The 26,743-nt window shown below is 45.5% G+C and overlaps 1 long non-coding RNA gene across 2 annotated transcripts in view; it reads right to left on the bottom strand.

Moving 5' to 3' along the window:
• Window positions 1-11,327: 11,327 nt before the first annotated feature.
• Window positions 11,328-26,743, bottom strand: part of LOC139082058 (uncharacterized) — a 43,601-nt gene continuing 28,185 nt past the window's right edge. Inside the window, exons 3-5 of one of the 2 annotated variants that reach the window (XR_011537746.1) lie at window positions 21,844-22,135; window positions 19,740-19,877; window positions 11,328-17,559 (exon numbers count right to left, since the gene is read on the bottom strand). This is a non-coding gene — a long non-coding RNA (uncharacterized lncRNA). The remainder of the gene's footprint in view (window positions 17,560-19,739; window positions 19,878-21,843; window positions 22,136-26,743) is intronic. The other variant, XR_011537747.1, reaches the window with a different exon arrangement.

Raw genomic sequence — 26,743 nt, 5'->3', positions numbered from 1 at the left:
GCGAGGGTGAAATGTTTTGCACTTAGAACTGGAGGGCTGGGAGAGCTCATTGAGACACACACAGAGCACAGAAGGTTCCTCCCAGAGAGAGGAATTTAAGGAGAGGAACAGAGGAGCCAAGTCATATGAGCCTCCTGCCCTAGAAGTAGACAAAGGGAATGATGGATGGCAGCTGCGCCCAGGCAGGCCCAGGGAGAGGTGAGCACAGTGACTTTAGGACCCTATCAGCTCCCTATCCATTCATTCATTCCATTCCTTCAACCAATGTTCAGTGAACACCTACTCTGTGCCAGGCATGTTTGGTGAACACCTACTGTGTGCCAGGCACTGTTCTGGGCACTTGGGAAACATCAGTGACCCAAACCGACAAAGATCCTTGTTCTTATGGAGATTTCATTATAGTGGAGGGAGACAGACAATAAATCATAATAAGTAGGTGAATTATAAGACATATCAGGAGATTATATGTGAAAAAGAAGAGCTAGAGTAGGTTCAGTGGGACTGGGAGTTGGGGGCAAGCTGGGGTATTCAGAAAGCTGGGGAGGGAGAGGTCCCGAGGAGAAGGTGACATGTGAGCAAAGACTTGAAGGGGGTGAAGGAGTCAGCTGTGGACATCTAGGAGAGGAACGGGCAGGACACAGGTACAAAGGGGATTGTGCTGAGGAGCGGTGAGGAGACCTGTGTGGCTGGAGTGGAGAGCAAGTGAGGGTGAGAGAGTGGGGCACCAGAGAGAGAAATGGAGCCAGGCCACCTAAGACCCTGTAGAGTATTCAGAGACTTGACTTTACTCTGAGTGAAGGAGGAGCTATGGCAGTGTCTGGAGCACAACGTGGCATGGGCCGACTTGGGTTTCAGATCCATCTGTGTCTGTAGTGGGGCATGGAGTCCTATGACGGGAATCCAGGATGTGCAGAAATGCTGTGAGGTTGGTGGCTCAGACCAAGGTGGTAGCGGTAGAGAGAGTGAGCTTCCAGATGAGTTGCTGAGGCTGGCTCCCACAGGACTTCTTGGTGGACTGTATGTGGGGTGTGAGCAGAAGAAAAAACAGAGCTGGATAATTGGAATAATTGCAAAAGAGCATCTAAAATAAACCAAATGCACTCGTGATCTAACGCTGAGCCACATCAGGGAGTACTAAGGGGAGTTAAGAGGGCTCACCGGGTCACACATTTGGGCGGCTCTGGATAATTTGTGCCATGGGCAGCGTGCTGCTGTGGGAAGAGCCTGGGCTTTGGTGTCAGATGGCCTTTGGTTTTAAATGCATTTGTGAGCTCTGTGATTTTTGAGGAAGTGGTTCCATCTCCTAGAACCTCAGTTTCTTCATCCGTAATATGAGGTAAGAGCATAATAATCTCCTGCTGGGAATCGTCATTCCCACCAGTCTTCACATCTGGCCTAGCTCATCCCACTCTAGTTCATTTCTTGTTCCCCTTCTATGTTAGTCTGCTCCGGCTGCCATAACAAGACACCACAGACTGGGTGCTTAAACAACAGACATTTATTTTCTCGCAGTTCTGGAGGCTAGAAGTTCAAGACCAAGGTGTGGCAGGGTTGGTTTCCTCTGAGGCTTCTCTCCTTGCCTTGCAGATGGCCGCCCTCTTGCTGGCCCTTCACATCGTGATCCCTCTGTGCACATGCATCCCTGGTGTTTTTCCTTTTCTTATTATAAGAGCATCCTATTGACTTAGAGCCCCATCTGATGCCCTCATTTTAACTTAATCACCTCTTCACAGACCTTAGCTCCAGATATGGGTACATTCAGAGGTACTGGGAGTTGAGACTTCAACAGACGAATTTTAGGGGAACACAGTTCAGCCCATAACATTCCCCTTGGAACCTGGGATTCTGTTTTGTCTTTTTTGCCACAGCCTGGACCGGGCTCCAGCCTTCTTGAATGTTCCCTGTTTCTGTCTCCGTCATCCACTCCCCTGCTTATGTTTCAATCCTGTCCTAGAGAAAAATGGATCAGAGGAGCCAACAGGGACTAAGGAGGTGTTTTGTCTGAAGCTCTGGCACCTGGCTGCTCAGCCCTGCTGAATGTCATGGTGCAGCATCCACTGTCCTGTGCCTAAAAGCATCCTGGAAGTTCCCACAGGTTGAGGCACCTGGACCAGGCCCTCCTTGGGGAAACTTTCCACTATCTTTCCTCCAGAAACTCTGACCCAAATTTTGCCTATCATGTGTCAATCATAAGTTTCAATATCAAAATTAAAAATTTACCTTTACTGGACTCCTCCTAGCTTCCAGACATTGTACCAGCTGCTTCCACATACATTAACTATTCTAACTGATTCAATTATGATTTAATTCAGGAAGGCTGATGGGATTTGGACCTGCACACTTTAAAAGTGCAAGTCATGATATAATTCTAAAACATCTTCCACGGTTCTAATGAAATATATATTAGGAAACAAAACGCCGATGCTGACTGTTTTTTTATTGTCAACGTGGTTATTATGTTTGCTAGGTTCATTCAGATTGCAGTGGTCGGTTTATCTTTAGTAACAAGGGCTGGCTGTGAGGCTTCATGAGAAAATCAGGAGGACAGAAACTTCAAATGGCCCCGAGGCTGAAGAGCCCACAATCTACATGAGAGCACGTTCAGGAACTCTGCCCCGTGGCAGCCGGGTTTATTATGTAGCCGCAGCCGCAGGCAGGCTCTGCGCTCCAGCCCCAACTTTATGTCCTCAGGTACTCTGTCTTTGCTTCTGCAGTCTGCAGCTCCTGTAGAAAACGGAGCCCTCCTCTGTGTATTCTGAGTTCAAACTCCCCGAGAGAACATGTGATGGGCTCAGCCTTATTTGGCAATGTTTTCATACCAGCCACCTCATAGGCCACTGGCCAGCCTGGAAGACAGGGACCTGATCCATCCAGCTGCATTATGGCGCGATCACATGTGCTCTGAGGAGTCTCAGCAGGGGGCAGGATGACTGACCAAAGTAACCTGGTGGCAGAGGACTGTGGGTAGAGCGTCCTAGTGGATCCCAGAAGGTCACTGGCTTGTTTCTGCCATGGGCTTTTTATGTGAAACACCTTAGTCTCTTCACCTCCAAATAGAGCAGTGGGTGGAAACGTCCTACCTTGACTTAAGGAGCTATGTAATGATTAGGTAGAAAGACGGAAAAGCAGCAGGTATTCTATAATTGCAGAACTCCTGGGTATTAGAAACCCAGCCAATAGACCTAATCAATTCAGCAGAAGACACCATTAGCACTTAGCTACAAGGCTACCAGGGAGAAAACAAGCTGGTGGTTTTTATTGTATTATATCTGAACCGCTGATGCCCTTCCTGCCGGTAGGAGCCTGTGCCAGACTTGTTCAGAATTACTTTGTCAAGCCTGGCTCTTTGGGGGATGTTGGGGGGGGGGGGTGGGCCGGGAACAGAGCTGGGGGCACTCTCTGCCGTGAATAACCATAAAATGCACCTTGAAAAGCCATGCGAAGTTGCAACAGAGATAAGGTGGTTGGGAATTGGCTTCGGTTTGCTCAGAAAAAATTAAAGAGATGGAGGATTCTATCCTAGGAGGCTGAAGTAGCAGAAATGTCTCTTCAGAAAGGCAAGGGCTGTTTCCAGCAGGCACCACCCCAGGAGACCGAGCGGCCGGGCAGGTAGAAGAAGACAGTGGGAAGCAGGTTGTACTGTTCAGTGTTTCTTCCCGCTGAGGCCAGGAGAAAGGAGGGGGTCTGATGCAGAAAAGGGCATTTGGGGAACATGCCCCAAGCCTGGCTGCTCCACATCAGCCAAGGCCAACGGCTGCGATGAGCCTGATTGCTTCAAGGAGACCAGGAGCATGGTGCTAGGAGGTCAGGGGCAGAATTTAGTTCCTGGGGAGGAAGACTGACCAAAACACTGGAAGGTCTCAAAGCCTTAGATGCGCAGCCCTGGAAAAGGAGGGACACAGAAGAAATCAAGAACCTCTGAAGTGGTCCATCCCAGGACCTAGGGGACATGCCACTCTGCAGGGAGCAGGTCAGAGAAGAGTTTGACTCTGGCTGTAGTGAAGGGATCTTGGAAGGGCAGGGGCAGCTATCCTAGCTGGTCCCTGGAACCTGGGTTGAACATGAGCCTAAGTCCAGGCCCCATTTAAATTTTGGTGACTCAAGAAAAGCAATGACCAATTCAGGGTTTGATCTTCTTCCCTGGAAAACAGAGTTAAAAACAGAGAGCTCCTTGGAGGAGGAGATGTGGGAGACAGGGAGAGAAAGAGTGTTAGGAGAGTGGCTGGATATTTGTGAGCAGCTTGGCCAAAGGGTACCCTGGACATTGGAATTGGAGTAGGGCACCTGGAAGCTGTAAAATGAATATGATTAAAGCATCATTTCTTTTGATTGGCCCCAGATTAAGAAACAGATCCACTGAAAGAAGCAGAACCCTGGGAAATGTTTTCTTTTCTGTTCTTTGTCACTCGCTTTCCAAACACCTGTAGCTTTATCCATATGGACAGACCTGTCACATCTGGGAGAGCAGCTCTGTGACCAAGACAGCCAATGGCAAACCTAGGACTGCACTGGGGTGCTATCTATCATTAGAGGGCCTTCCAGGAAGATCCTATACAGAAGCCAGCTTCTTAACAGGCAAGGAATAGTGTTAATAAAAGTTCTTTTTACTTGAAAAGGCACAGGAAAAAAACCAATAAAGCTGAGCCCAGCTCTTAAAAAAAAAGTTGATAAAACCGACAAAAAAATAAAATAGTTTATCATGGTTCTAAAAGAGAGACCAGGGTTTTTCTTTCTCTTCTTTAGAGGCAGAATTAATTAATCCACCACCACCAGCCTGAGCTCTGAATGGAATGTTAGCTCTGACTCTGGGGGATGGGTAAGTCCCCTGGACCCTGGATAAGCTTTCATTAAAGCAACGGTATTTAAAACAGTGAATTTAAATTCATCCACCAGATAGAATAGGGCACCATAAGTGGAGAAGAAAGTGAAATGACAAGAGCGTTGTTAAGAAGCAACACTTGAGAGAAGAAATGTGGAATGCCGTTCGTTGAGCCTCCCTTAGGGACCAGATGATAATAATGTTAGAACAGCTGTAGTGGTATCAATGACCCCAGCTCACCCTCTTTCCTCTGCCTTTCTCAGCTTCTCACAGCTAAATCCATGGGGCGTCTGCGCCCCATTCTAGACTTATTTTACTTCCTGAGCAAGCATGACAAAAGGAGGCTGTCACTTCTCACTCTCCAACCAGTGTGGGCCCAGGGACCAGCTGAGACTTCAGCTCCTGTCCCTCACAGGTCCCCCCACTGCAGCCAGATCCAACCTCCCCTAGTGCAGGCCTGAGTCCCTCTGAGCACCCCCAGAGTGACGTGTCCCCTAGGTCCTGGGCTGGACCACTTTGGAGGCTCTTGATTTCTTCTCTGTCCCTACTCTTCTAGGACTGCATGTCTAAGGCCTTGAGACCTTCCATCCTTCTGGTCAATTTCCTCCCCTAGGGACCTAACTCTGCCCTTGACTCCAAGGCTAGGCTCTATCAAATGTGGACAGATTTTTGTGGAAGTAAGATCACAGCCTGCCTGAGCGTTTGACTGACATCTGAATTGCTTGCTGCTGTGCCCAGCTCCTGCTCAGATGCCCAGGGGAGTCCAGAGTGCTGTGTCATCTTGGGCGCTTGCTCTGTCGACTTCCCCACGCTCTCAACTGTCCAGACCTGGCTTCCTCTTGACCCTTCCTGCCTTGAGTTGTTGAGAGTCTAGCATGCTTCCCATCTGGGCCTTTCAACCAGCAACCTGGAGCAAGCCTTGGAACCCTGTGGAAGTTCTGCATGGAAGAGAGCAAATACTTTGCAAACACAACGGAGACTATACAATGTGTATAGATAAGTTGAGACCTCAGATTTAGGTAAGTTCAAGATTAGCTAAATTCATTCACCCATTCATTCATTCAATTAAAAAAACAATGAATTGAGAGCTTATTATGTACCAAGCCTTCTTCTAGGTGTTGGGGATATGACAGTAAACACAAAAATACTTGTCCTTATGAAAGTTATGATCTAGTAAGGAAGATAGACAATAAATAAGATTAAGTGAGAAAAAATATATAAATGCTATGGAAAGAATAAAGCAGGAAAGAGGATAAGCAATAAGGGGCAACTGTTGTGATTTAGATGGAGTTGAGGAAGACCTCCCTGAGAAGGGGCCGTCGAGTAAAGACCTGAGGGATGTTGAGGAGTGAGCCAGGCCTTGCGGGTACCTGGAGGGGAGCACTCCCGGCAAGAGAGCAGCCAATGCGGGGCCCTGAGGTGGGAGTATGCTTGTGTGTCTAGGAGGCAAGTGGGCTGGAACAGAGAAAATGAGGAGAGATTAAGTGGGGAGATGATTCACAGCCTGTAGGTGGATGTTGGCCTGTGAAATGAGTGTCTTAGTCAGCTCAGGCTGCTGTAACAAACAAACTGACTGGGTGGCTTAAACAATAGATGTTTATTTCTCACAGCTCTGGAGGCTGGAAGTCCGAGGTCAGAGTGCCAGCATGGTCAAGTTCTGGTGAGAGCCCTCTTCCTCTCTTGCAGACTTGGCTGCCTTCTTGCTACGTGCATCCATACATGGCAGAGAATGGAACCTCTGGTTTCTCTTCTTATAAGGACACTAATCCAATTATGGAGGCTCCACCCTCAGGTCCTCGTCCAAACCTAATGACCACCTCCTAATACCACCACATGGGCGATAGGATTTCAACATATGGATTTTGGGGGAGATGCCATTCCGTCCATAACAGGGAGCTACTGCAGGGTTTTAAACATTAAGAAAATAAATTCCAAAGTAGCTTATCCCCCATTAAAGCAACAATTACCTGTCTCAGGTAATTTCCAGATTCCATGCTGAACACTTTCCGCAGCAGCTCTTCAGGGAATGGGAATGAACCTTGCTTAAGAAAATCTGGGGGTCCTCTGGGTGCTGCTTCGGCTGTTCCTGCAAATCCTTGTTTTCTCCATTCAGCAGAGATGGGTGCTTTTCACCTTATAAAGTCCAATGACATCAGCTTTAAAGTTTTCCTTTGGTCCTACACTGTGAATTTAAAGAAAGTCAGCAGTGGTCCCGATGAAAAGATGCTTGGCTACCCCTCTGACTACAGATTAGACCAGGAGGCCCGTCCGCGGACAGTGTTAATCTGAACCTAGGCTGGATTTATCGGGCCGCCTGGTGCCTGAGATCGCAGATAAGCACATGTTCCACTCCAGGCTTGGCTGCATTAAGCCTCTCAGGAAAAATTTCTAAAGGTTCAGAAAAGCAGTGCTCCAAACTGTCAACCACATAAGCCTTTCTTTTCAGTCTTGTCTTTTTTTTCCTACCTTTTTTTTTAGTACAATAATGAAACCATCTTCAATGCCCAACTGATTCATCTGGAAGCCTGATCAGTGAACTGAATTATCTTCGCTTTTTAAAAAGCAAAATGAACCGTTTGTTCAGAACAAGAAACTGTGTGCTGTGACGACGTGGTATAATGAGCCAAGAGACGAGAGAAACCCCACAGTCCAGTCACGGCAGGTGGTAGATGCTGGTCTGAAGGAGCTGGCCTCTGCACTCTGTCCTGGGACCAGAGGTGCACAGATGGAACAGCAACGAGCACAGCCCCGCGATCCCAGCTCCAGGATTGCTGTAGGATTCTGGACCAGCCCCTGGTGTGCACACCTGAGTGGAGCTCGTCAGTTCTGAACTTGCTCCAGTTGATCTCTCTGTGGGAGGATCCAGGCCCAAGCCCTGAGTCGGCTGCAGCACCACCCTGGTCCCAAGGCTCTCTGGTCTGGGGCCGATGTTTGTTCATTCAACAAGCATCTGTTGTGCATTTGTGTGACAGCATTGTCCTAGGCATTGGGGCAACAGTAAGGGATTCAACAAGCAAAAGTCCCTGCACACACGGAGCTTACGTTCCAGTAGGGGTAACAGACAATACGTAAGCTTTGATCCTGGTCTGCAGTTCCAGGTTGCTGTGGATCAGAGAGAAGAGCAAGACCTCTTTCTAGACCCTTCTCCTGAGGGCTGAGCTGGACCAGGGTGGGCTCCGGGGCCCAGGAGCAATGATGGGTCAGCCAGGCCTGGCCTGCACCAGAACTCCTTATGTGGTCTCCAGATGGATTTGCCTCCACGAAGCCCTCTGGCCAGGAACGCTTCTTAGAACTGGTCGCTCTGGTGAGAGCTGGGCCTCCATCTTGCAGAGCTGAAAATAGTGTTCTCTTGTGGAACGTGGTATAAAAACAGCCTAAACTGCTGTGATGGCTGAAGAATGAAAGACTGAGGTAGAGATGATTTGTCCCTGGAGAAAGGAGGTTGTGGGGAGGCAGCAGGAGAAGAGGATGAAAGAGGGGGCCTGGAGACACAGGCTGCGAGATGATGGAAAGACTCCTTCAGAGTCTGCTGTCTTTGCTTCTGAGAGCCGCACCCAGCACTTACACACACACCCCTGGGCCCTCTCAGAGCTCCCGTATCCCACAGGCATTGAACAAAGTTCAGAATGCAGGAGAAAATAAACTAGGCATTTTATCTGTGACATGGATTACTTTAGCTTAATAATGACTTATTACCCCAAATCTTTTAGAAGGAGAGAAGCAATGAGGCTCAAAGCACAACTGCTTCAAACCCATTAACCGGACCGGATTTTAGCCACACAGCTTCCTTCTGGTGGACGTAGTGTGTGTGTCTGTGCATTTATGTCTGATGCCTCTGTGGTTAGAAATACTTGTGAAAAGAATAATGAGACCCGGAGGTCGGAATAGTCTGTCAATCTGAGAACTGCACCGTCAGGGAGGGTGAGGGGACGTCTGTGGTGAGGAGCAGAGCGGAGGACAAGGGAGAGAAAAGTCTACACAAAGCATAACGGGATGTTGGGAGCCAAGGGGGATTTTCTGGTGACTCCAGAGTTTCATCGAAAGCCTGACTGGGAATACAAGGCTCTAAATGGATGACGATCTGAGTTTGGGAAAGCACCAATGATCGTGACAGGTCACAGTCACCCCCTGCTATCCACCCCTCAGGGAATATATGAGGAGGACTTGGGCAGGCTAGGGAAGTGCCGCATTTGTGAGAGGAGAGGAGTGACTCCCTGAATAGTCCCCTCTAAGGATGGGGCTGGCCAAACTACTCCCCTTCATTGAGCTGTTTGCAAATTGCTGAGCCTGCAGAACGGCAGAGCTGGGGTTTGGGAAAAGAGGCAGCAGAGAGATGGCTGGGCTGGCAGGATGGCCAGGCAGAGAGGGGAGCGAGGGCATGCTCTATGGTTTCTGGTCCCTGGGGAGTACCGAAGGTGAATTCTACACACACCAGTGGACTCTGGAGGCGGGGATGGTGGACGGTATATGAGCTTGAGAGTTACCAGTTTGCAAGATGCATGGATAACAGAAGAATGCTGCAAGGACACGAGTTGGTGGACAGCTGGAAAATGCGGCTGCATCTTGTAAGGAGCCATGTGGCAGAGACTGTTGTCTACTTCTTCCCTACTGAGAGAACCCCCTCCATTCTTTTGTAGGAAGCAATATGCCTGGCTAAAAACTATATTGCCTAGTTTCTCTTACAGCTCAGGTTTTTCAAGCAAAACAAGTCTGGCCAATGAGTGGAAGCCAGCTGGGGATTTCTGGCAAGGTTTTCTTTCCTATTATAGACAAAATTATTTCTTCTTTTTGCTTTCTCTTATTTCTTGGAACTTGGATGAGATGGCTGGAGCTCCAGCAGTTGTTTTGTGAGAAGGAGGATGTGGCTTAAACCCTAAGGACAGCAGACTTAAGTCACTGACAACATTGTGGAGCTATTATACTAGCTCCAGACTATCTACTGTTAGACTTCTCATTACCCTTTTCTTACTTAAGCAACTATTATTTGGGTTTTCTGCTTCCTGTAACAACATATTATTCCTAATGATACAGACCACCACTGCCTAAAATAACTACTACCATCTATCTACTTTAAGCCCTCAGGCAATGGGCCAGATGAGCAGTTAATGACTGACTCCAGAGAAGGGCTACAGCTTGTCCATGGCAGCAGCACAAGGAGAAATTCCTACCCCTCTTCCTTGTTCTTGCCCCAACACCAAAAGGAAAGGGGAAGAGTGTGAGTACAGACACCCTGCCTCCTGCCAGCAGATGACTGCTCCTCACTGAGCTTCTAGAAACTCAAGTTAAGTCCATGAGACAGTGTGTGGAGTAAGCTTTTTAACCATTCTTAAAAACTGAGAGTGACTTTTCATAACCAGAAGTAATGGTCAAGTATTGGAATCAGGTTGAAATGTTGTTAAGGGAGCTACAGTCCAGTGAGAAAAAGGGGTTTGACTCAGCAGAGTTTGAGATAGTTTGGAAAAACTGAGATGATTTCATTTCTCTACCCCCATGAAGTTAAAACATCTCAAGAAACTGTTTACAAAATAAATCCGCTTAATTTCGACTGCCTTAAATCCATGTTACATCTCTATGTACTGGAAACATTTCCAAGATAGATTGTAGGTGCAAAAAAAATAAATAAATAAATAAAAGAGAGAGAGAGCAAGGTACAAAATAGTGTATACAGTAGGCTACCTTTTGGATGATAAAAAGAGGCAAACAAGAATTTATACTTGTGTTCACACAAAGAAACCCTGAAGCATCCACAGGACTATCCATAGGGAAGGTGGGAATGAAGTGGGAGCACGATCTCTCAGAATATACGTCCTTGTGTAGCTTTGACTCTGGCATCACGTGAAAGTATATTATTAAACACTTTAAACAAAATATGCTAGTACAACAGAGTATTCAGTTTTCTCATAGAAAAGACATTTAGAAGTCAGCAGATGACCAAATAAGGGACTCTAAAACTCTCCCGTCCATCCACTTCAGATAACAAAAATCAAAGTCTTTCTACATTTTTTATGTAAGCAGCACTGTTTTATGAGACTGGGAGGGGTCGGCAGCTGCGGGCTAGTGAGACATCAGGAGCCAAAAACCAAACAGGGAGCTTCAGCTTTCGTTTGTGGAAGAAAAACCTGGTTTCTGATGTTAATTGGAAGAAATAATAATTAATATAATATATTACTATATATAATTTATTGTTACTATATTAACTATGTTAATTAATATTATATATTAACATAATATGTAATATAGTACATTAACATATATATTATACATATTATAATATATTACTACATATAATTTTATATTAACTTATTTTTCAGACTTCTTGTGATCAGATTTTCTGTACCTGAGAGAAATTTTCTGAACCTAAGGGAATTTTTCCTGCAGAAGTATAACCCTAGTGAGAAATCTAACAATTTTGTTTGTTTAAGGCAGGGTTGGCAGAGTATGGCCTATGGGCCAGATCCAGCCAGCTGTTTAATTTTTCATGGCTGTTCAGCTAAGAATGGTTTTTACATTTTTGAATAGTTACCCTTTACATGGTTATATAAACGCCTACATAATATACTTGCTTTTGCCTCTTGGCCTGAAAAGACTAAAATGTTTACTACCTAGCCCTTTAAGAAAACTTTTGCTGACCCCGGATTTAAGGCCTTTTGAGACTCATTTTCCAAATTCTGCTCTAAAGTATGAGACCAACGGCTGGCCAAACACATCCCAACAAAGACACAAAGGCCACGTGGTGATGAGGGAAGGCTAGTCGTGGCATGCAGTTTTTAATTGATGGGGCAGCATTAGGCATGATACACACACACACACACACACACAAACGCACGTATATTTCCCATTCTGGAAATGGGAAAATACCGCTTTTGGTTGCGTTTTTCTATTGCACAAACTTCCCATTTGTTATTTAAAGCCCTGAAACAACAAGATATCGTTGGGTCTCATTCCAGCTGCCAGACACAGAAGGCCCAGCATGCATAGCGCAGTATGTCACTGGCCCATGAACGTGGGCCTTAAACACAGAAAAGGTGACACATGTCAGTCCGTTGCAATGGAGCTCTGTGGCTTTAAAAAGACCTCTGTATTGTGTGTGCATCTAAGTAATTGGAACTTGGACTCGTCACATCTTTTTTAGCAACGACACTGGAACAGCACGGACCCATCCATCATCTTGTCGTCCTTATGAAAATGGTTTCCAGTGGTCAACTTGCCACAGTTAATTAGTCTTCCGATGTATGAATAGTCAGAAGCAAAGCGACTTTGACAGGCAGGTTTTCAGATACTGTTAGCAGTGAACTCTAAGAGGTAACTGATCCTTCCTGCCTTTTAATTAGAGCCCTTTCATCTAAGACGGAGAGCTTCCTTGTGGCTGGAGGTACAGCTACTTTGATTCTGTCTTCTGTTCTCAGCTCTGGAACTAACTCATAGAACCACAAGCAAGCCAGTGAAGCTCTGAGGCCTCAAATGTGAAATCCAGGATGTTCTAGAGTAAAATGTGGCCAGTTGATGGCTATTCAAATGCAGATATCATTAAAGTTTTAGTGTGAAGGGTAGTGTGTCAGTTAGATACTGCTGTAAGACCCCTAAACTTAGTAGTTTAAAAAAGAAAAGCAACCATTTATTTAGCTCAAGATTCTGTAAGTTATCAATTTAGTTTGGGTTCAGTGGGGGTTCCCCAGGCATCCACAGTCAGTTGTGTGTTTGCTTGTTGGCTGTGTGGTGGTTCTGACCTTGGCTGGGCTCTCTCACATGTCTTAGGACTTGGCTGGGACAAAAGAGGCTACTCATCTCTGGTCCATGCAGTTTCTTATCCTCCAGCAGGCTAGCACAGGCTGTTACATGGCAAAGAGCTAGCAGATGCAGGCAAGGCTTCTTGAAGCCTAGGCTTGGAATTGGCAAAATACCACTTCCATCACATTCTGTTGGCCAAGGCAAGTCGCAAGGACAGCCCAGATCCAAGATCCAAAGGGTGGGGAATAGACACTACCTCTTGATGGAAGAAGTTTCAAAGTCACATCACAGGGGAACGGATGCAGGAAGGAGAAGAACTGTGGCCGTTTTGTGCAATCTGCCACTGGGAGCTGAGACATTAAGGAGCACGGGTAAGATGTACAGCAGCCCCTGCTGCCAGAGCAGGTGAAGTAGGAAGAGGTCATTACTGTGAAGTCTGGATGCTAAACCCCTAAGTGGGGGACTGGGGCTAAGCCACTCTGGCTGTCCCTGGGTCTCCTTTTTGACAGAAGAGGGTGAGGAAACCACCAAGGAGGAAGTCAGATGTGCAGTGGGTGGGTAAGGGTGTGAGCAGTGCCTATCTGGGTTTTGGGTTAATTTGGAGAAGAAAAGAAAGAGGGTGTTTTTCCACATACATTGGGAACCCAAGTGTGAATGTGGGCTCTGAATTGGTAGCCTGGTGGGGAAGAATGCTTCTGGACCCTGAGAAGAAGCCCCCAAACCAAGAAGCAGTGTAGTTTGACGCCACGAGCACAGCCTGATGGGGCAGACACAACTAACTGCGGTTTAATTCCTTATTAACTGTGTGACTTTGGGCAAATCACTTAACTTCTTTAAGGCTCAGTTTCCTCATCTGTCAAATGAGGATAACAATATATGCCTCAGAGGGTTGTAGGAGCAATAAAAGCACATAACACTAAAACATCTAAGGCAATACCCAGCATCCTAATTGCTCTCCACTGACGCGCACTGTTCTTATCTTCCTAACCTTTATGGCTAATGGTTCTTCACGGATGACCCACAATTCTACTTTTGCAGTCCTGGCCACATTTATGAGTTCTCCCTCTGGTATTTTAGATCAGCAGTTTTGTGTGGATGCTGCACTATCAACTCAAACTCAATGTAATATGTAATGCATATTACAGCTAAACAAATCTGACCTTTCAAATCACTCTCTATTCCCAACTTTTTGTGTCTGTTCATTCAGAGCCACCAGTTAGCCACCTGGATCTGCCGTCGTGAGGTCATCTTTCATTCCCTCATTTCCTTTAGGCCTCTTATCCAGTTATTGAACAACGCGAAATGTCTCTTGCTCTTGTCTTTCCCATTCCATTTTCCCTACGAACTGCAGAAGCTGCATTCTTCTCCTGATGCTTTGAGTACTGCTGTAGAGTTCTTACAATTTCCCTGCCTCCAGGCTTTGTACACTTCAATCCGTTCTGCACCTTGTTGCAAAATTAATCTTCTGAAAGACAATCCCTTGCTTACCTGCAAGATGACATGCAAACACTGAGCCTGGTGTTCAAAGCTCTCCATAACCTGAGCCCAGTTCCCATTATTAGACTTACCTTCCAAGACTCCAGGGAAATTCATTTTGCATTATAATTATTCGCAAACCTATCTTGTACTCCCAGTAGGAGTGTAAGTCTCTAGAGCCAAGGTCCACAAACCACAGCCTATGGGCCAGTTCCACATGGTCCACAAAGCCTACGGTATTTACTATCCGGCCCTTCACAGGCAGTTTGCTGACCTCTGCTCTATAGGGTGGAAGTGTGTCTTAGATTACTTTGTGTGTCCTATAGAACTGTGTCATTTTCAATAAATATTTCTTGCATGCATTTTCTACATACTGACCCCTAAGCATCCCTGTCTTTCTTGTTCCTGTAAATTATTTTGCCCTAACTAGAGGGCCTTTCCCTCTTTTGTCTACCTGGATAAACCTTTCCAATACTCTAAGATCCACGTCAAATCCTTTGAGAAGCCTTCCTGATGACTCCTGTCGAATTCTGCATTCCAGTAACACCAAGCTAGTTGTTTGACATTTAATCTTCTGCTTCTAGTTAGTTCTTTGCGTCACAGAGGGTCATGAACCTGACTGACGCCCATTCCTCAGCGATGCCTGTCTACCTTCTCCCCTTCAGAAGTCCCAGATGTTACCTGGCCTGGGAAGTTTCCTCTGACTTCTCCATTCCTCCCCCACCCAAATATGTTAGGGATCCTTTCTTTGTGCTCCCACAGCTCCCTGAACTTGCCCATCCTGGCATTTATCTTTGCGTATTATAATCATTGATTTACTTCTCGGATTCTCCGACTGTACTGGGAGCTTCTAGAAGGTAGGACAGTGTCTCATTCATTGATGCATTCCTAGTACCTGGTGTGGTGCCTGGCTCACGGAGATACCCAATTAATATTTTGGAATAAACGGTTGATCGATCAATGACTGTTGATGGATTACATGGCTGGTTAAAATATTTGGTCTTATTCCTCTTGCTCCCCTATTTTCATCCTTCAGTTCTCTCTCTCCTCTATTATGTATAGTCATTACTTTTAGTTATATATCTATGGATAGTTTGTATCTCTGGATATAACTACCAAATCTAGGTAAATATCTAGAAAATATATGACTGAGGTTATCAGACCAAAATTGGGGCACCGAGGCAGAAACCAAACTTGGAGATCCCCAGGTCTTTGAATAATAAGTGCCCTTTCTTGGATCCACAGTTATCTTGGACTGTGGGGTACTAAAACCAACAACAGCTCTGCCTCTTTATGAATTAAGCATTCCAAAGACAGCCTGCCTGCTGAATAAAAAGATCCACCACCAAATTACAGACACTCATAGCCAGCTTTGCAAATTCAGCCTGAGCCTGCTTAGAGCTCCACGTTCACCCAGCGTAAAATAGTACCGAATGCTGGACTCGGAAACCATTTGCAAATGTCGGGATAACGTAGCAAAGCACACACAGTATCAGAAACGGAAAATGGCATCCTGGAAAATAGCCCACTGACAATGCGCATAAGAGCCTCAGCCAGCAGACAACTTCTTTCCCACTCTCGAGTTTCCTCCTGGAGCTGTGTGCTGCCTGAGTCCCCTCTCATCCTCAGCACAGCTTTCCCTCTGAGCACGTCATCCTGCAACCACATTCAGGGTAGCTGTCCATGATCAGTTCCCCAAATGCAGATAAATTAGGGACAGGTTGTAAATTCGTTGGCCACACGAGCCCAGATCTTCTTGCGGTGAAACGGACGCATAATCACCAAGTTTCCATTCTCTGTGTGTGCTGGTGGCTTCCACAGGAACCCTCCCCCACGGAGTTAAAGTGGAAATGAAGCGCAGAAGCTCACCCGATCAGACGGAGCACAGACATTTGGCATTTTAAAAATGCCTTTTAAATGTCTAGATAGATTGTATATTACTCTGTAGCCTTTTCAAAATCCGTGAGACACGCCATGAATGCTGTTGCCTAAAAAAGCCAGCCCTGGAAAACCCTCGGATGTGCCCAGGTGTAAAAGGCAGCAACTCTGATGCCTTGGGGAGGAAAATGTCCCCACTTGCTTCAGGAAATATCTGTTTCTGCAAGAGCCCCGGGACAAGAGGAGCAAGCAGAATGTTTTGCCCGTAATTTTCACCTCATCAGTCATGTGTGATAGACAACGCAATTTGGCTGCTAAAACAACATGCAAGGTGGGGCAGGCACGAAGGGGTACAAGTTTCTTCAGAACAACACAAAAAGTCACTCACTGCCTAAAATGAGCGGTCAGGATTGCAAGTTCAGTGGACATAGGTGATTTCGTATAGAACCAGACGGCCCAGAGACAGTCCCTGAGCCATTCATCAACTGCCACATGCAGCCGCAACACCCCAGGGACAAAGCAGAGCAAGAGAGCAGTCTGATATTAGCTAGAGCTTCAGGCCCAAACTCCAGAGGGGAAGATCACCAGGCATGTCGTGTTTGGGCCAGAGGTAGCGTGAAAGTTTGCTTTTGCTTTTTCTTCCCAAAGTTCACACCTGAGCAGTGCTTGTTACCACTCTCTTGTGAGGAAAGGCCAATCCAGAGCCCACAAGCTATTGTTGACAAGAGCAAGAGCAAAATGAGAATGTGCCCCAGTGACTCCAGGAAAGATGGTCCCTATGGTGGCCTGCAGCTGGCAGACACCTGGGTCTCCTCAGCGGCTCTGGGCTTGCCTCGCCTCCCTGACTGGGGAAGCGAGAGCTGAGACAGGGTGGCCTCTAAAGCCTCACTGGAGCCTTGACGTGGGGCAGAGGGCAGAAGCCAGACATAGTCCTCATTTGCGTTTGGGGAAAGGAGCCGAGGGAGGGATGGAGAGGTGCCTTGCTCTATTGCTGGAAGCCAGCAAGGACCAGTAAATAAAGAAAACAAAGCAAAATGCAGCAAAGCAAATAAACAGTAACAGCAGCAGCAAAGCAGAGTGTGGGGTGGAAAAGGGTCGGTTTCTGAGGCGCCCCTGGCCGGCTGAGGTGCTACCCTCAGAGACAGCCTGGAGGATGAGGCGTTGGTGCTTCAGTGATATCTGATGGTTAAGGATGGTTGCAGGGGAGTCTGAAGGATGCTGCGAGTCCAGGCAATCAGTCCTGCTCCCAATGGTCCTCTTCAGTCATTACAGGCATATAGTTAGCTTCAGCAGCATCTCTGGCTACAGAAGAGGGGATCAGACTGAATCACTGATGCTGAGAAGAGCAGGAAATGGGCACTGTGGAGAAAAGCCAGGGGAACTTTATCCGAGGCCCCACTGCTATCCTCTCCAAGCCTCCTTGATCAATAATGGTAGGAAACAGTCCGCCATTTGACTTCGAGGGCTCCTTGTCCTGCTTTCTTTGGGAACACTCCGGGCTTCCTCCTGCTATTTTTCTTTTTCCAGATCTCCCTTCATTTCCCAGGCAATACCTCCATGCTTAGAAGACATTCCCCCCCGGGCCCAAGCTGCCTGGAAATCCAGTCCTGAAGCTTCCTGCTCATCCACTTGGAGACTCAGCACCTCAGTTTGCTGCTCTGTAAGGAGAGCAGAAAACACAGCTTTTACTGCCCGTAAACGTACAGTTGCAAAGCAATTCCAATCAGCCTGGAGCATAGCACAGCTATTCTCAAGGACGGTTGAGGCGAGGAAGCCACGGGGGTCCTTCCCGCCTTGACCTCTTCACCTCCCTCGGTGGCCCAGAGGTTTTCAGGAGGAAGCCCTGCCCCTGCCTTCTGATAATTCAGTGGTAATTCTTAGATGGCCACCTTGGCATAAAAAAGAAAGATGATGACTCCTTACAACTATAGAGTGTTTCACAATTTTAAGAGCACTTTTATCTACTCACTAAACTGAGTTCACTTAAGGCACAGGATAGAAATAAGGCAGGAGGAACCACAAAACTTTGTTACTTCTGTTCCAATCACAAACTCCAAGTCAGAATTTGTCTCGTCCGGGTGGGTCCAAGCTCCCGCTAGTTTCTCTAACATATTTTGGATCTGATTCCAGTGCACCTTTTTGTCCGCACAACTGAATTCCTTCTGTGCTGTTAGCCTGGCGCCAACACCTCCTTGCTCCCTGCTATCCCCCCCTCCATGTAGTTATGCTAGTACCAATTCCCATTCCACAGCTGCTGAATTCACTTAATTCCACACCCAAATGTGATGTGCACTCCTACTTCTTTCTTCCTCCTCCTTGCCCTCCCCCCCCCCCCGGCTTGATATTCCCAGTCACAGCTCTGCTCTCAGGGGCTGGAAGCCTGGGAGCTACATCCCACTCTCCCTCGCCTACAGTCGAGAAGCACTCCAGGGAGGTTTGGAAGGCAGTTTAAAAGGGGCTCTTCTTTCCCTGGCAGAAGTATGGCAGACCCATGGACTGCCCAGATGTGAGTTTCAGCAGCGGACTCCATGTTCTAACATCAGCCACCACTTCAGGGTCAAGCGGCAGCCATGAAGTCAGTGGCAGTTTCTGGCAGTTTCCTGAGCCTGGATACGAGTGGCACCTTGGGGATCTGGGAAGCATGGCTGTAGAAGTGTAACCTGGAAGCTGGTGGCAGCTGCACTAGATTACCTTCCTTTTGCACAGCCAACAATTTTGCTCACACTTAATTCTCTTCCTGCTTGAAATACCTCTTTCTGCTTAAAATCAAACCTCCTTCTGCTGGAAACACCTACAGCAGTTGTTCTCAGAAAGTGGTCTTGAACTGGAGTATTGCCATCATCTGAGAATCTGCTAGAAATGCAAATTCTCGGGCCCTGCCCCAAACCTACTGAATCGAAAACTCTGGGGGTAGTACCAAGAAATCTCTGTTTTAACAAGCCCTCCAGATGATTTTGGTGCACATTCAAGTCTGAGAGCCAGTCAACTATCTGAATATTTATTTTCTCGTCATAAACCATGAATGATATACACACACCTTCTCGAGGTGTGTTGCTTTTTCGTGATTATAAAATATTGGAGTTATTGTAGAAAATTTGGAAAGGTACAGAAAATGTGGACAAGGAAAAAACACAAGAAACCCCCACAAAATTCCACTACTGAGAGTTAACTATTTTTAACCTTTTGATTTATCTCCTTCCAATCACCTCTGTGTGTACACACATTTATGCATGCAGTTACATCACTGCTTTATTTCTGCTTTTTATTTACACACCGTTATATTAGGAGCATTTCTCTGTGCCATTAATATGCTTCTTTAAAGCCTACTTAGGGTTCCATGTTATGGAAGTACCATAATTAATTAGCCATTCTCCTATTGTAGAATGTTTATGTTGTTTCTGGCCTTTGCTATGATAAATGAATGCTACATTGGACATTCTTATAGAAAAGCTTGTCTCATTCCTGGTTGTCTCCTTGGCATGAGAGGATACATTAGGATACGGATGAGAAAAGAGACTTAGGCAGGGCAGTGCTAGGTCCCTCCCAGAGCAACGGCTCCTTGTGTCGGGGGATAATCTAGACCTTATGGAACTTAGCAGTTAGGTAGGGAGTCAAAGTGAGAAAGAAGAGAGGAATTCAAGAGAGTTGCTTCTTCCCGTTTCTGAGCTTCAGTGACAGTTGTGAGATGCAGTAGAAGCCGCGAGGCATTTCAGAAGGAAGTAGGAGCAACGTCAAGCAGAGTGATTATTCTTTTGACAATCTAGGAGAACCCTCCAAAGTTAGTGCGTGCTTGTCGTTTATGAGAACACGAAGGCTTAGCCCAAGCTCATTTTTTTACCCTGATCCATGACAAGAGCCTTGGGAGGCTGGGTCCGTTCTTACGCTGCTCTGGGGATTTCCATCTCGGCTGAGGTCTTTCTGCGAAGTCCAGGCTGATGTCTGGGCACATTATAGGTGTTTCAGCGATACTTGCTGACTGAATAAAAATGAGAAAATAAATAGATAGAATATTCCTAAAAGCCCAGACATGTATAATATTATCTCAAATGTCACAAGATTTCAGGATTCCCTGTAAAATCCTACACTTAGAAATGGATTTGCTTCCCGATGTGCATGGAAAAAATTGGTATTCTTGCCTCTTTTTTCTGCTGTCAGTCTGTCTACACATATTTATTGGAGATCTACCACATTCCTGGTGTTATTTTTGTGCAGGAAATAAGACAAAGTCCTCCTTGCCTTCAAAGGGCTTACATGTTACTTTTTGAAGACAGACAATAAATATTCAAACAAATCAATAGCACTATGAGGAAATTAAAAGAGTTTAGCCTTATGACATGATGAGTATAGTTAACACTGCTGTATAGCATATTTGAAAGTTGCTAAGAGAGCAGATCCTAAAAGCTCTCATCATAAGGAAAAATATTTTTTTTCTTTATAATTATATGAGGAGATGGATGTTAACTAAACTAATTGTGGTAATGAATTTGCAATATATGTTATTATGTGGTACAGAGCTGTGTGTCGATTATATCTCAATAAAACTGAAAAAAAAAAAGAGAGAGATTAGCTTGATACACAGTGGCCAGGATGGTGAGAGGTATATGCTTCTTTTGTCATTTCAAAGTTCCACCTACAGCAGTAGAGTCTCGTGGGGAGAGGTAGTTATCTGTCTTATATTCATTTGCAAACCGATGGGCCAGGAACCTGAGCACAGCTTTCCCTCAAGCCCTGCAGGGTGTGTGGCAGGATTGGACAGTCAGAGGTTTTATGCCCTAAGAGGCTTCGTGTGTTAGTGCCCTAGATCTAGTGACGTGGGGTGTGGCTAGGTCGTGGCAAGACTTGCTTAGGAATAAAGCAATGTAGTCAATATATAAGTAATCAATATAATCAAGAACAGTACACTTAGGAACACTTAGCTGTGGTGGCAATTAGGTTCTTCCTCCACGCTGATTCTCACCCATTGGTGAGGACTGTTTAGAACACTGCCTTGAGAAGAGTTCTCAGTAAGAATTCCAATTTCAGAAGGAAGTAGGAGTAAGATGAAGCAAAGTGAGGGATTATTCTTTTGACAGCCTGGGAATCTAAGGGTAGTATGTTTTGAGATCAATCCGTGCTTGTGGTTTATGAGGACACAGGACTTAGCCCAACTTCTTTTTCTGTCTCATCCCAGACATCAGCCAACGAGAAAGGGTGCAGTGATTGATTGGTGATGTCTGCCAGGAGCCCAGTTATAAGTCTACCTGTCACTCTAGTCCCATCTGTGATGGCGCTGAGTGCAACCCAGGCCCAAATCCACAATGAGACATAACTTTCCGGTAGCTGCACAAGGCTTAGGAAATCACGTAGTATGCCAAAATGTTTAAAATACAGTACGACCCTGTAGTGGATGATTAAGCCTTAATGGCTTATGGAGTCAACATGGAATATTAGAAAGACCACTGGACTACTTACTCTCATGATCCCCAGAGTCTAGGTTTTTGGAACACTTACAAACTTCATGAACTTGAGAAGGTCACCTTCTTTTGCTAAACATCAATTTTTCCATATATGTATATTTACAATATTTGTAAACATATATAAAGTATAAATATTATATACATATATACACATATATATAAATTCAGCCTGCTAATCCGTGTTCTTCCTACTTCACAGGGATTTTACGAAGATCAAAGGAGACCATGCATGGAAGGGCACTTTTCTTAACTGCTAGGCGAGAACATGCTATCGTCATTCATTTGCTGGTTACGGTGGAGGCTGCTTCTCCCTCCCCTAAATGCCATGCTCTTTTTCAAAAAGGTGGCCATTTACGCACCAGAAAGAGCAGTTAAGTTTCTAGGCTGTATACTTCTCTTAGTGAAATGATTTAAAGCCATGTGTAAATAGCACATAAATTTATTATGATTTGGGTCCAAACTGGGGATGTGTCTATATATACATACACGCAATCACCTCTCGGTGTCCAACAGTGAAAAATATCGCAGTCTTGTGAAAAACAAAGCCACCTTCTTCCCAGCTCCTGACAGCTAAAACGTCCTTGAAGTAAATGAGGAAGTTTCACTCCGCACACCTGTGCAGTGGAGTTTTTACGAATCAGACAAATCTTCAGTCTCGTAGGTAACGTCAGCTCTGAGAGTAATACTCGCGCTCGTGGTGGTTTTCGGCTTGACTGCTTCTTGGTGATTTACCCGGGCGGCCCTCCAGGCACAAAGGTACAGAACTTCTATTTATTCACTCCAAAGAAACAAACAAACAGAAAGTTAGCCCTGAGACCAAGTTAATCAAAAAGTTTTTAATAGAATACTTGAAGGACCCGAGGCAGGCGCTTGGAGCCATAAACAGGTGGCACAAATCATTTTCAGCCTCGTTGGAGAGTGCCGAGCGGGCTGCTGCGGCGATTACGGCCTGCGTAATTAATCTGCGTGCTGCCGCCCCAGCGTTTATTCATTCGGGGGCGTGGAAGCCCATCTGGAAGGCCGGTTGTTAGAACTGGTGAGAGGACTTCGTTCTTTCCTTATTTATTAGAAGAGAGAGAAAATAGAGAGAGCCCTCGTGGTTATATTTCAGGTTGAAGCAAATCAAACACTCCTCCAGGCCTTTAGTATTGGAAAGAGGCTAAGCGGCCGATGCAGGAGGGCCTGTTGATTTCATATTCATGAGGGAAAGGCATTTCATTTCGTGTGTGTGTGTGTTTTGTGGAAACATCTAATCAGGTAGAGCTCCAGGTCATTTAGCTGCTAAGCATGAAGTGAGATGTGGGGAAGCATGGATTCATTTGGCCCACCAGGCACTAGTCCCTACGGTGTCTTGTGAGAATTAGAAAAGCCACTCTTGCTCAAGACATCTTACTTTCATCTGCTGGAAAATTGTCATAGTATACTGACTATTAGAACAGGACATCTTACTGCCACCTGCCAGGAAACTGTCATCATAAAAATGCAAATCTGGGGCCGGCCCGTGGCGCAGCGCTTAAGTGCGCATGTTCTGCTTCTTGGCAGCCCAGGGTTCCCTGTTCGGATCCTGGGTGTGGACATGGCACCGCTTGGCAAAAAGCCATGCTGTGGTAGGCATGCAACGTATAAAGTAGAGGAAGATGGGCACGGATGTTAGCTCAGGGCCAGTCTTCCTCAAAAAAAAAAAAAAAGCAAATCTACAACGTCTTCGATGTGAAGGGCACCTCTTTAGATGTGCTGCTTTTGTGTATCCATGACCTGAACACTTGTATGTGCTGCACCACCACTGATGCAACATTTGGCATCACAGGGAAGACTGGCTAGCTCAGCTAGTGGAATAAATGCCCGCACAGAACCAGCTTACAGCATCTACTAAAAGAATTTTCAAGTCATTTAAATAGGTGAATTTTTAAAATAGCAGTACACATGTAATTAAATATTTGCATAGAAAAGAATTTTATAAGCATAAAAATAATTTTAAAATTACTAAGGAAAATAGATAGATTTGACTCATAAAAGTTTTAAAAGTTCAGTAAATATGTAAAAAAGACAAACCAGTATAAATCAAATTTAAAATAGACAACTGAGAAAAAAATACCTTCCACAAATATGAGAAAGGATTAATATTCTTAATAGGCTGATGCACATTGATTAGAAAAAAACAAGCTTCAAAACAATAGGAAAAATTTTGTGAATTATTTACGGAAGAGGCAGTAAAATACCTTAATAAAATGTTTAGCTTTCTTAGAGACTAATGAAGGAAAAATGAAAATACTCACTAAATGCTCTTTCTTATTTATCAAGTGAGAATATTTTAAAAACTGATCAACTCAATGCTAGCGTAGGCACGTTATTAGAATATAAATGTGTACAGTCTCTCTGTAAGGCAGTATGGCACCATATATTAAGAATCTTTCAACCAATAATGCCATCCCAAGAACTCCACAGATAGGAGACGGTCAGAAACATGGAAATGCAAAAGTAGGACAAAGGCTGAAGCCGGCCTGGTGGCTAAGTTCACACACTCTGCTTCGGCGGCCCAGGGTTCGTGGGTTCAGATCTTGGGTGTAGACCTACACACCACTTGTCAAGCCATGCTGTGGCAGGCGTTGCTCATATAAAGCGGAGGAAGATGGGCATGGATGTTAGCTCAGGACCAATCTTCCTCAAAAAAAAAAGGAAAAAGAAAAGTAGGACAAAGGTTAAGTAAATTATGACAGATTCATATAACTTGTATTTTGTAACCCTTAGAAGTGATACTTAGGGAAAATTTTATGTCATGGAGAAATGCCCCTGAAAATGTCAGTTGGGAAAATAGGAAGTCCAACTGTATAGTCTGGGGATTCTCAAAGTTGGGGTTGGTGGATGGGTTTCAAGGAGTCTGAAACTTTTGATGTATATGCATTAGTTTCTGTGGTTTGCACCAGGTGCTCCAAGAGCGCCATGATCCAAAGGAGACAAGAAGCTCTAGGAGAGTGAAACCAAGCCAAAGCCACCTGCCACGAATACCTCTCAAGTCCCCTCACCCCTGCTAGGGGTATAACCTGCCAAGCATTGTGCCAGTAGCCAGAGGCACAACACTGAACAAAAGCTGAATTGGTCCCTGCCCTCAGGCAGTTCAGTCTAGCTGGGAAGACAGACGTTAATTAAAATAATCATACAAATACATGTATGATGACAAAATGGATAAGGGTTTTGAAGCAAAATTCCAGGGTGCTAGGGCACTTTTTTTTTTTTTGTGAAGAAGATTGATCCTGGGCTAACATCTGTTGCCAATCTTCCTCTTTTTGCTTGAGAAAGATTGTCACTGAGCTAACGTCTATGCCAGTCTTCCTCTATTTTGTATGTGGGATGCCGCCACAGCACAGTTTGATAAGGAGTGTGTGGGTCCATGCTCAAGATCCAAAGCCGTGAACCCTGGGCCGCTAAAGTGAAGCACGCAAACTTAATCACTACACCACTGGGCCAGCCTCAGCTGTACCTCAGGGTACTTCTTAAATGAGATGATGAAAGTGTTTCTAGTGCTTGAAATAGCACCTGGCAACACAGCGAGTGTGCAACTGAGGTCTAAAAGGATGGGGCTTTCACAAATGATGACCATCTGCAAGATGGAGGTGCATGATAACAGAGCTTTCTGATTTTAATATCTGACTGATGCCAGCTTGCCCACCTAGTGGGCAATGTCAAACACACAGGTGCCAGTGAAGCAGTCCAATCTGGTGACTTCCAGGCAAATTCAGTCTCATCCCCTTCACAGCTCTGTCCTTGGCCAGGGTAAGGCTCTGGAGGTGCAGTCGCTTGCCCTGACTCTGTGGGTGAGAACCAGGTAGCCCTTTGAGGCTCCCTCCCTCGCCCCTCTAGGCAGTGTACTGAAACTGGCATGTCAATGCATTCTCCCTGCTAATATTTAGGCCACTTTCTGGAGCCTGAAAGGTTTATTTATCCCTTCCATGCTGCTTTTAAGATGGGATTTTTCATGTCCAAGTGCAGGTGGCTACTGTCCCTCTGGCTTGTCCCACACCAGTGCTGTGGGAGGGGCCTGCAGTGCTTCCCCTCCTAGCCGCAGCCAGGAGATGGCACCTCAGGGCATCTTCTCTCTGATCCTTCATGTGTGTGTGAACTGAGCAGTCATGAGGGCTCCATGCTCAGAAGGACCTATGCTTCATTTAGTGCTCTGCTGTCACTGTCTTGAAATTCTTAATCATTTTATCTTTGAACTTGTGTTTTGTAAGTAATGCATGCACGTGAGCAGACGATAGATACTCAATATGCGTGTCTGCCGTTTCTTCCTGCTCTATTTGCATATAACATTTGCGATGCCCCTTAAGCACAACATTTGGGCGGACCCCTGATGCATGCGTGGGACTAGAGGGAGATTCAAAGCGAGTACAAGGTGCATGTGTTGCCTATCATATTGCTCCTTATTCGTGATATTTCACTGTGTTGACCAACCACTTAGCTGAAAATGATGACATAGAAGGAAAGGGAAAGAGAAAGCAATCCATGCTTCTGTTCCCCTTCGGTCCTTCCTTACCCATCAGAAGCCAAAGGTGGAACATGTTGGTAAAATGTGCATGGATCAAGAAGAGAAACAAAAACAGTTGAGTTAGTTTTGTGCAGTGTTTCCACTGTTCTGGAAAGAACGAAATACATATGCATGTGCAAGCTATGAAATACGACTTGTGTCATTTCAGTGATTCCACATACGAGTTAAATGCTCTTAAATTTGCATTTAAAACTGGCATTGCACAGTATAAAGTAGACTGGTAAAATTCAGGCTAATAATTTAAAATTGTAATTTTTCTTTACTTAGAACAACATTAAATAGCAAATAAAAAACTCCATGTCAAGATGAGAGAGAGACGGCAGAAGAAAGATGAAAGCTTTATAATTAAGCCCTTTCTCCTGCTTTTTGAACGAGGGGCCTTACATTTTCATTTTGCGCTGGGCCCTGCAAATTACGTAGCTGGCTTAGCTGATGTTTCAGACTTGCGATGGAGGATTCGTATAGTTGTTTCCCCACTTTTCCCACCCAGGGACAAAGTGTGAGGAGGTGAGTGGGGACAAAAGTGTCACATTGCTTTGTGTACTTTATTTTCTTCTTTTCCCCTAAAACTCATATCTTTTCCTTAAAATGCAGATCTTCCCAGCACTTGTTTCTAGCTCCTCCAAGAGCAAAATGGGAAGAGCCAGTCTTAGCCGTCTGTTTACATTTCTGGGAAAATCGCTCTCAGCTCTAGCTGGAACAGCGTCTTCTGAACTTAGTAATGATGAGGCTGGGTCTTAGAGTTCAGGGCTGGCCTGTCTCCACAGCAACTCCTTACATTTTCCACTTAGCTGGAGATTCTGAGAGACGGTTGGGCAAGGGGCAAGAAGAATCCAGCAGGAG

Source organism: Equus przewalskii, chromosome 2 (assembly GCF_037783145.1).
Source record: "Equus przewalskii isolate Varuska chromosome 2, EquPr2, whole genome shotgun sequence".
NCBI classification, from domain to species: Eukaryota; Metazoa; Chordata; class Mammalia; order Perissodactyla; family Equidae; genus Equus; species Equus przewalskii.
Note: the sequence above shows the minus strand (reverse complement) of the source record. Positions and strands in the feature narration are given on the sequence as shown.